The sequence below is a fragment of the Lissotriton vulgaris genome, chromosome 2_1 (genome assembly GCF_964263255.1).
Source record: "Lissotriton vulgaris chromosome 2_1, aLisVul1.2, whole genome shotgun sequence".
NCBI classification, from domain to species: domain Eukaryota; kingdom Metazoa; phylum Chordata; class Amphibia; order Caudata; family Salamandridae; genus Lissotriton; species Lissotriton vulgaris.
In genome coordinates, this window is record NC_141687.1 from 295,088,177 (window position 1) to 295,098,466 (window position 10,290).

The 10,290-nt window shown below is 39.8% G+C and overlaps 4 non-coding genes across 4 annotated transcripts; all 4 read left to right on the top strand.

Annotated features, from left to right (window-relative positions):
- Nucleotides 1–829: 829 nt before the first annotated feature.
- Nucleotides 830–1,045, top strand: LOC147730056 (small nucleolar RNA U3). Its single transcript, XR_015309092.1, has one exon. It is a non-coding gene; the product is annotated as a small nucleolar RNA U3 (small nucleolar RNA).
- A 2,617-nt stretch (nucleotides 1,046–3,662) lies between these two features.
- LOC147730057 (small nucleolar RNA U3) lies at nucleotides 3,663–3,878 on the top strand. The gene has a single exon (XR_015309078.1). It is a non-coding gene; the product is annotated as a small nucleolar RNA U3 (small nucleolar RNA).
- Nucleotides 3,879–6,496: 2,618 nt separating this feature from the next.
- LOC147730058 (small nucleolar RNA U3) lies at nucleotides 6,497–6,712 on the top strand. The gene has a single exon (XR_015309013.1). It is a non-coding gene; the product is annotated as a small nucleolar RNA U3 (small nucleolar RNA).
- A 2,618-nt stretch (nucleotides 6,713–9,330) lies between these two features.
- On the top strand, nucleotides 9,331–9,546 carry LOC147730059 (small nucleolar RNA U3). The gene has a single exon (XR_015309008.1). It is a non-coding gene; the product is annotated as a small nucleolar RNA U3 (small nucleolar RNA).
- Nucleotides 9,547–10,290: the final 744 nt, after the last annotated feature.

Below are 10,290 nucleotides of genomic sequence, written 5' to 3' on the forward strand. Positions count from 1 at the left end.
TGTAAAAAGTATTTTGCACAAAAAAAATAAACTATATTTCGGATACTTCTGTAGTTCCGAGAGGCTAAAAGTCTAGTAGCTTTAAAAACCCGCATAAATTCAAGCTGGGTGGTGGGACAAGTTGTTGTTCATGTGAACGCTTTCCTAGATAACCAGGAATTCAGGGCGCTACTGAAAGCGATAGGTTCCGTTATCTCCTGTAGTTGCTGAAAGCAGGTTTTCACAAAGTTTGGACCATCGCCGAAGGCCATCCTCAGCTTAGAGTCTTATATGTGAACTGGGGAACAGTTCGTTTTTTTGGGGTAACCGATCAAAGATGTTGACCTACATTTGATCTGTGGGGCAACTGTTCAAAATGTCAAGGTAGCTGTAATGCTACAACTTTTGTTTCCACACTTGCAAGCTTAGCAGGTCGCTTCACATGTGCTAGCGATCAGTGTCACTCTTTTGGCTGATTGACTGTTCCTAATCTAGACCAAATATTCCCATTAAAAATCATCTCTATGATATTGTGGAAACCACAGTTGTTTGAAGAATTTTCCAGCTTTCCCTCTGGTACAGCGTTGGGTCAGGAAGAGTCAGGTTGAATTTAATTGGTTGCTGATTTAAAATATGCAAATTTTAAAGCAGTGTCACCAGGATCTATTAAGTATGTTTTAATGTAAATAAATGCATATGCGTGTGTATCGGTAGAATGTTATTTCGTGGAGTAACAGATATGTTTATATTTATATGTTTTTATTTCAGTTGATGATGCCGAACCGTGTCTTACTGTAAGTAAGGAGGGTTTCCCCCCTTTCTGTCTGTGTGAGCGATAAACAGTTTTATTAAGACTATACTTTCAGGGATCATTTCTATAGTTTTTAACTGAGGAAATGTGATTGAAAGTGTTTGGTCTTCGCTAACCACGATGAAGAATTGAAGTGTTCTCTTCTGAGCGTGAAGTGAGTGAACAGTGTTGCATTTATGTAGCTGCTGTTTGCTATTGGTGATCGTTCTTATTCCTTTCAAGAGGATTGGAGAAAGAGTACACAATCTGAGTGGTTAGCTACTTTATAGGGTGTAAGGAAGTCTATCCGTTCTTAATTTCTTGCTTAGTTTGTTATTTTTATAGTGTGCACTTTGGTTTATTTTTAATTGGCTGTTGAGTTCATGAATACTTAGTAGAAGCTGTTGAGCTTTTTTGGACTTGTGGTTTTTGCAAGAGCTTATCTTTGAAAAGCACTTCTCACCGTCAGTTGGTATTTTGGTATGTTATTTATAAAAAAAGGTTTGTTTTTTAGAACGTGGGGAGTGAAGAGTACTTTTTAAATGGACTGTGCGTATGAGCTATTTGTAGAGCCTAGGCTGCTGCAAGGCAACTACTGCTACTCAACGATTTAACACTTTCAATTCGACTGTTTAAAGGAACCTCCTAATGCTAGTTAAGCCTTTTAGACTAAGAGGAAGCGTAACACCCTGGTCACAGGTTATACAACTTACAAGGCTGCGGTGGATCTTAGACTGCTGAGGATACAAAACTCCTCCTTTGGTATTTGCTAAAGTTTTCACAGGAATTTGTGGAGTGCAAAGCAGAAGTAAAGGACTGTGTATGTTTACTTATCATTATGAAATCTTGTGTGCTCAGCACAAAAACCTGCTGCTCCCAACGAGCCCCCGTACAGCCCTTAGTACATCAAGGGCTTAATGTATTCGAACTTTGGAATTTTGAAGGATCCATTGGGGAGAATGGAGTTGCAACAATAAAAAATAATGGTCAAAACGAGCCAACGCTCCAGCAAGTACCATTTTCTTGGTTCTCCTGCTTTAACTCAGAATATTCTTAATTCATTGACTGGAATGTTGTGATATCAGAATAGACAATCTACCTCGGGTATCACATTGATTAAATGCCCTATCCTCTCGCTATAGAAGCTCAGCTTTAACTTGAGTCAAGAACTCAAACAGAGGGTATTTAAGGACCATTGTAGCCCCCTTTAGCGTTCCATTATTCTATATTCGAACACTGGAAGATTAGACCCTCATGTAGAGAATCGGAATATCAGCCGTTTGTAAATAGTAGGATAAACCCTGTGCCTTGAAACTTCTAATGGTTCGAGCCCGACTGCCACCATTTTGGATTTCCACCGTGCTGCGACGCCTAGGAAAAGAGCTAGGTGGGCTGGCGCCAGACCGTAAATTGTGGAAGTTCACGGTGTGGTGACAGGCCAGGTGAATACCCATAGACTGTTCTTCTTGGTTATGCAAGAGTCTGGGGCATTGCCCGACTGGTTTTCCAGCCATGGCCTCTTTTTACGTAAAACTTACACAGTTAAGACCTTATTGTGATAGCCTTTTAGCCTGCCGCAAGAGGCAATGGCGACCAGGAACGGTCCCCTTTCCTCTGTTTGTCACTAGCCTTCAACTTTAGTCTATCATGCTGAATTAAAGTTTAGTTCGCTAACTAAAGACTGCAGCGGCAGGTTTTCATTATCTATCACTGATCTGCTGAGAGCTTAGCCAGGTGACAGAAAAAATGCTGTTGTGATATCTTCCTGTAACCCTTGGACAGCTTAGCATAGAGTTATAAAACCTTTTGTCGCGATATGTTATGAAGAATCAAGATTGAAATAGAAATTGTAAGTGGTCCGAAGGTGTTGCAGATAAGTTCTGATCTAAAAAGGAAGGTCACAGGCAGAGTTTTTTTTTTTTAAACAACTGTCTACTGTTGACAGCTGTTCCTTTCTTCATTTAAGGATATGCTGGAAGACAGAAGTGTACACTGAAAAGTTCAATTCCGGGTTCTGATGAATATTAGGTACCAAACGTTTCCGGCAAGTATTCACTTCCCAGTGTAAAAAGTATTTTGCACAAAAAAACATAAACTATATTTTGGATACTTCTGTAGTTCCGAGAGGCTAAACGTCTAGTAGCTTTAAAAACCCGTATAAATTCAAGCTGGGTGGTAGGACAAGTTGTTGTTCATGTGAACGCTTTCCTAGATAACCAGGAATTCAGGGCGCTACTGAAAGCGATAGGTTCCGTTATCTCCTGTAGTTGCTGAAAGCAGGTTTTCACAAAGTTTGGACCATCGCCGAAGGCCATCCTCAGCTTAGAGTCTTATATGTGAACTGGGGAACAGTTCGTTTTTTTGGGGTAACTGATCAAAGATGTTGACCTACATTTGATCTGTGGGGCAACTGTTCAAAATGTCAAGGTAGCTGTAATGCTACAACTTTTGTTTCCACACTTGCAAGCTTAGCAGGTCGCTTCACATATGCTAGCGATCAGTGTCACTCTTTTGGCTGATTGACTGTTCCTAATCTAGACCAAATATTCCCATTAAAAATCATCTCTATGATATTGTGGAAACCACAGTTTTTTGAAGAATTTTCCAGCTTTCCCTCTGGTACAGCGTTCGGTCAGGAAGAGTCAGGTTGAATTTAATTGGTTGCTGATTTAAAATATGCAAATTTTAAAGCAGTGTCACCAGGATCTATTAAGTATGTTTTAATGTAAATAAATGCATATGCGTGTGTATCGGTAGAATGTTATTTCGTGGAGTAACAGATATGTTTATATTTATATGTTTTTATTTCAGTTGATGATGCCGAACCGTGTCTTACTGTAAGTAAGGAGTGTTTCCCCCCTTTCTGTCTGTGTGAGCGATAAACAGTTTTATTAAGACTATACTTTCAGGGATCATTTCTATAGTTTTTAACTGGGGAAATGTGATTGAAAGTGTTTGGTCTTCGCTAACCACGATGAAGAATTGAAGTGTTCTCTTCTGAGCGTGAAGTGAGTGAACAGTGTTGCATTTATGTAGCTGCTGTTTGCTATTGATGATCGTTCTTATTCCTTTCAAGAGGATTGGAGAAAGAGTACACAATCTGAGTGGATAGCTACTTTATAGGGTGTAAGGGAGTCTATCCGTTCTTAATTTCTTGCTTAGTTTGTTATTTTTATAGTGTGCACTTTGGTTTATTTTTATTTAGCTGTTGAGTTCATGAATACTTAGTAGAAGCTGTTGAGCTTTTTTGGACTTGTGGTTTTTGCAAGAGCTTATCTTTGAAAAGCACTTCTCACCGTCAGTTGGTATTTTGGTATGTTATTTATAAAAAAAGGTTTGTTTTTTAGAACGTGGGGAGTGAAGAGTACTTTTTAAATGGACTGTGCGTATGAGCTATTTGTAGAGCCTAGGCTGCTGCAAGGCAACTACTGCTACTCAACGATTTAACACTCTTTCAATTCGACTGTTTAAAGGAACCTCCTAATGCTAGTTAAGCCTTTTAGACTAAGAGGAAGCGTAACACCCTGGTCACAGGTTATACAACTTACAAGGCTGCGGTGGATCTTAGACTGCTGAGGATAAAAAACTCCTCCTTTGGTATTTGCTAAAGTTTTCACAGGAATTTATGGAGTGCAAAGCAGAAGTAAAGGACTGTGTATGTTTACTTATCATTATGAAATCTTGTGTGCTCAGCACAAAAACTTGCTGCTCCCAACAAGCCCCCGTACAGCCCTTAGTACATCAAGGGCTTAATGTATTCGAACTTTAGAATTTTGAAGGATCCATTGGGGAGAATGGAGTTGCAACAATAAAAAATAATGGTCAAAACGAGCCACTGCTCCAGCAAGTACCATTTTCTTGGTTCTCCTGCTTTAACTCAGAATATTCTTACTTCATTGACTGGAATGTTGTGATATCAGAATAGACTTTCTACCTCAGGTATCACATTGATTAAATGCCCTATCCTTTCGATATAGAAGCTCAGCTTTAACTTGAGTCAAGAACTCAAACAGAGGGTATTTAAGGACCATTGAAGCCCCCTTTAGCGTTCCATTATGCTATATTCGAACACTGGAAGATTAGACCCTCATGTAGAGAATCGAAATATCAGCCGTTTGTAAATAGTAGGATAAACCCTGTGCCTTGAAACTTCTAATGGTTCGAGCCCCGACTGCCACCATTTTGGATTTCCACCGTGCTGCGACGCCTACGGAAAAGAGCTAGGTGGGCTGGCGCCAGACCGTAAATTGTGGAAGTTCACGGTGTGGTGACAGGCCAGGTGAATACCCATAGACTGTTCTTCTTGGTTATGCAAGAGTCTGGGGCATTGCCCGACTGGTTTTCCAGCCATGGCCTCTTTTTACGTAAAACTTACACAGTTAAGACCTTATTGTGAAAGCCTTTTAGCTTGCCGCAAGAGGCAATGGCGACCAGGAACGGTCCCCTTTCCTCTGTTTGTCACGAGCCTTCAACTTTAGTCTATCATGCTGAATTAAAGTTTAGTTCGCTAACTAAAGACTGCAGCGGCAGGTTTTAATTATCTATCACTGATCTGCTGAGAGCTTAGCCAGGTGACAGAAAAAATGCTGTTGTGATATCTTCCTGTAACCCTTGGACAGCTTAGCATAGAGTTATAAAACCTTTTGTCGCGATATGTTATGAAGAATCAAGATTGAAATAGAAATTGTAAGTGGTCCGAAGGTGTTGCAGATAAGTTCTGATCTAAAAAGGAAGGTCACAGGCAGAGTTTTTTTTTTAAACAACTGTCTACTGTTGACAGCTGTTCCTTTCTTCATTTAAGGATATGCTGGAAGACAGAAGTGTACACTGAAAAGTTCAATTCCGGGTTCTGATGAATATTAGGTACCAAACGTTTCCGGCAAGTATTCACTTCCCAGTGTAAAAAGTATTTTGCACAAAAAAAATAAACTATATTTTGGATACTTCTGTAGCTCCGAGAGGCTAAAAGTCTAGTAGCTTTAAAAACCCGCATAAATTCAAGCTGGGTGGTGGGACAAGTTGTTGTTCATGTGAACGCTTTCCTAGATAACCAGGAATTCAGGGCGCTACTGAAAGCGATAGGTTCCGTTATCTCCTGTAGTTGCTGAAAGCAGGTTTTCACAAAGTTTGGACCATCGCCGAAGGCCATCCTCAGCTTAGAGTCTTATATGTGAACTGGGGAACAGTTCGTTTTTTTGGGGTAACCGATCAAAGATGTTGACCTACATTTGATCTGTGGGGCAACTGTTCAAAATGTCAAGGTAGCTGTAATGCTACAACTTTTGTTTCCACACTTGCAAGCTTAGCAGGTCGCTTCACATATGCTAGCGATCAGTGTCACTCTTTTGGCTGATTGACTGTTCCTAATCTAGACCAAATATTCCCATTAAAAATCATCTCTATGATATTGTGGAAACCACAGTTTTTTGAAGAATTTTCCAGCTTTCCCTCTGGTACAGCGTTGGGTCAGGAAGAGTCAGGTTGAATTTAATTGGTTGCTGATTTAAAATATGCAAATTTTAAAGCAGTGTCACCAGGATCTATTAAGTATGTTTTAATGTAAATAAATGCATATGCGTGTGTATCGGTAGAATGTTATTTCGTGGAGTGACAGATATGTTTATATTTATATGTTTTTATTTCAGTTGATGATGCCGAACCGTGTCTTACTGTAAGTAAGGAGTGTTTCCCCCCTTTCTGTCTGTGTGAGCGATAAACAGTTTTATTAAGACTATACTTTCAGGGATCATTTCTATAGTTTTTAACTGGGGAATTGTGATTGAAAGTGTTTGGTCTTCGCTAACCACGATGAAGAATTGAAGTGTTCTCTTCTGAGCGTGAAGTGAGTGAACAGTGTTGCATTTATGTAGCTGCTGTTTGCTATTGATGATCGTTCTTATTCCTTTCAAGAGGATTGGAGAAAGAGTACACAATCTGAGTGGTTAGCTACTTTATAGGGTGTAAGGGAGTCTATCCGTTCTTAATTTCTTGCTTAGTTTGTTATTTTTATAGTGTGCACTTTGGTTTATTTTTATTTAGCTGTTGAGTTCATGAATACTTAGTAGAAGCTGTTGAGCTTTTTTGGACTTGTGGTTTTTGCAAGAGCTTATCTTTGAAAAGCACTTCTCACCGTCAGTTGGTATTTTGGTATGTTATTTATAAAAAAAGGTTTGTTTTTTAGAACGTGGGGAGTGAAGAGTACTTTTTAAATGGACTGTGCGTATGAGCTATTTGTAGAGCCTAGGCTGCTGCAAGGCAACTACTGCTACTCAACGATTTAACACTCTTTCAATTCGACTGTTTAAAGGAACCTCCTAATGCTAGTTAAGCCTTTTAGACTAAGAGGAAGCGTAACACCCTGGTCACAGGTTATACAACTTACAAGGCTGCGGTGGATCTTAGACTGCTGAGGATAAAAAACTCCTCCTTTGGTATTTGCTAAAGTTTTCACAGGAATTTATGGAGTGCAAAGCAGAAGTAAAGGACTGTGTATGTTTACTTATCATTATGAAATCTTGTGTGCTCAGCACAAAAACTTGCTGCTCCCAACAAGCCCCCGTACAGCCCTTAGTACATCAAGGGCTTAATGTATTCGAACTTTGGAATTTTGAAGGATCCATTGGGGAGAATGGAGTTGCAACAATAAAAAATAATGGTCAAAACGAGCCACTGCTCCAGCAAGTACCATTTTCTTGGTTCTCCTGCTTTAACTCAGAATATTCTTACTTCATTGACTGGAATGTTGTGATATCAGAATAGACTTTCTACCTCAGGTATCACATTGATTAAATGCCCTATCCTTTCGATATAGAAGCTCAGCTTTAACTTGAGTCAAGAACTCAAACAGAGGGTATTTAAGGACCATTGAAGCCCCCTTTAGCGTTCCATTATGCTATATTCGAACACTGGAAGATTAGACCCTCATGTAGAGAATCGAAATATCAGCCGTTTGTAAATAGTAGGATAAACCCTGTGCCTTGAAACTTCTAATGGTTCGAGCCCCGACTGCCACCATTTTGGATTTCCACCGTGCTGCGACGCCTACGGAAAAGAGCTAGGTGGGCTGGCGCCAGACCGTAAATTGTGGAAGTTCACGGTGTGGTGACAGGCCAGGTGAATACCCATAGACTGTTCTTCTTGGTTATGCAAGAGTCTGGGGCATTGCCCGACTGGTTTTCCAGCCATGGCCTCTTTTTACGTAAAACTTACACAGTTAAGACCTTATTGTGAAAGCCTTTTAGCTTGCCGCAAGAGGCAATGGCGACCAGGAACGGTCCCCTTTCCTCTGTTTGTCACGAGCCTTCAACTTTAGTCTATCATGCTGAATTAAAGTTTAGTTCGCTAACTAAAGACTGCAGCGGCAGGTTTTAATTATCTATCACTGATCTGCTGAGAGCTTAGCCAGGTGACAGAAAAAATGCTGTTGTGATATCTTCCTGTAACCCTTGGACAGCTTAGCATAGAGTTATAAAACCTTTTGTCGCGATATGTTATGAAGAATCAAGATTGAAATAGAAATTGTAAGTGGTCCGAAGGTGTTGCAGATAAGTTCTGATCTAAAAAGGAAGGTCACAGGCAGAGTTTTTTTTTTAAACAACTGTCTACTGTTGACAGCTGTTCCTTTCTTCATTTAAGGATATGCTGGAAGACAGAAGTGTACACTGAAAAGTTCAATTCCGGGTTCTGATGAATATTAGGTACCAAACGTTTCCGGCAAGTATTCACTTCCCAGTGTAAAAAGTATTTTGCACAAAAAAAATAAACTATATTTTGGATACTTCTGTAGTTCCGAGAGGCTAAAAGTCTAGTAGCTTTAAAAACCAGCATAAATTCAAGCTGGGTGATAGGACAAGTTGTTGTTCATGTGAACGCTTTCCTAGATAACCAGGAATTCAGGGCGCTACTGAAAGCGATAGGTTCCGTTATCTCCTGTAGTTGCTGAAAGCAGGTTTTCACAAAGTTTGGACCATCGCCGAAGGCCATCCTCAGCTTAGAGTCTTATATGTGAACTGGGGAACAGTTCGTTTTTTTGGGGTAACCGATCAAAGATGTTGACCTACATTTGATCTGTGGGGCAACTGTTCAAAATGTCAAGGTAACTGTAATGCTACAACTTTTGTTTCCACACTTGCAAGCTTAGCAGGTCGCTTCACATATGCTAGCGATCAGTGTCACTCTTTTGGCTGATTGACTGTTCCTAATCTAGACCAAATATTCCCATTAAAAATGATCTCTATGATATTGTGGCAACCACAGTTTTTTGAAGAATTTTCCAGCTTTCCCTCTGGTACAGCGTTGGGTCAGGAAGAGTCAGGTTGAATTTAATTGGTTGCTGATTTCAAATATGCAAATTTTAAAGCAGTGTCACCAGGATCTATTAAGTATGTTTTAATGTAAATAAATGCATATGCGTGTGTATCGGTAGAATGTTATTTCGTGGAGTAACAGTCATGTTTATATTTATATGTTTTTATTTCAGTTGATGATGCCGAACCGTGTCTTACTGTAAGTAAGGAGGGTTTCCCCCCTTTCTGTCTGTGTGAGCGATAAACAGTTTTATTAAGACTATACTTTCAGGGATCATTTCTATAGTTTTTAACTGAGGAAATGTGATTGAAAGTGTTTGGTCTTCGCTAACCACGATGAAGAAATGAAGTGTTCTCTTCTGAGCGTGAAGTGAGTGAACAGTGTTGCATTTATGTAGCTGCTGTTTGCTATTGATGATCGTTCTTATTCCTTTCAAGAGGATTGGAGAAAGAGTACACAATCTGAGTGGTTAGCTACTTTATAGGGTGTAAGGAAGTCTATCCGTTCTTAATTTCTTGCTTAGTTTGTTATTTTTATAGTGTGCACTTTGGTTTATTTTTAATTGGCTGTTGAGTTCATGAATACTTAGTAGAAGCTGTTGAGCTTTTTTGGACTTGTGGTTTTTGCAAGAGCTTATCTTTGAAAAGCACTTCTCACCGTCAGTTGGTATTTTGGTATGTTATTTATAAAAAAAGGTTTGTTTTTTAGAACGTGGGGAGTGAAGAGTACTTTTTAAATGGACTGTGCGTATGAGCTATTTGTAGAGCCTAGGCTGCTGCAAGGCAACTACTGCTACTCAACGATTTAACACTCTTTCAATTCGACTGTTTAAAGGAACCTCCTAATGCTAGTTACGCCTTTTAGACTAAGAGGAAGCGTAACACCCTGGTCACAGGTTATACAACTTACAAGGCTGCGGTGGATCATAGACTGCTGAGGATAAAAAACTCCTCCTTTGGTATTTGCTAAAGTTTTCACAGGAATTTGTGGAGTGCAAAGCAGAAGTAAAGGACTGTGTATGTTTACTTATCATTATGAAATCTTGTGTGCTCAGCACAAAAACTTGCAGCTCCCAACGAGCCCCCGTACAGCCCCTAGTACATCAAGGGCTTAATGTATTCAAACTTTGGAATTTTGAAGGATCCATTGGGGAGAATGGAGTGGCAACAATAAAAAATAATGGTCAAAACGAGCCACCTCCTCCAGCAAGTACC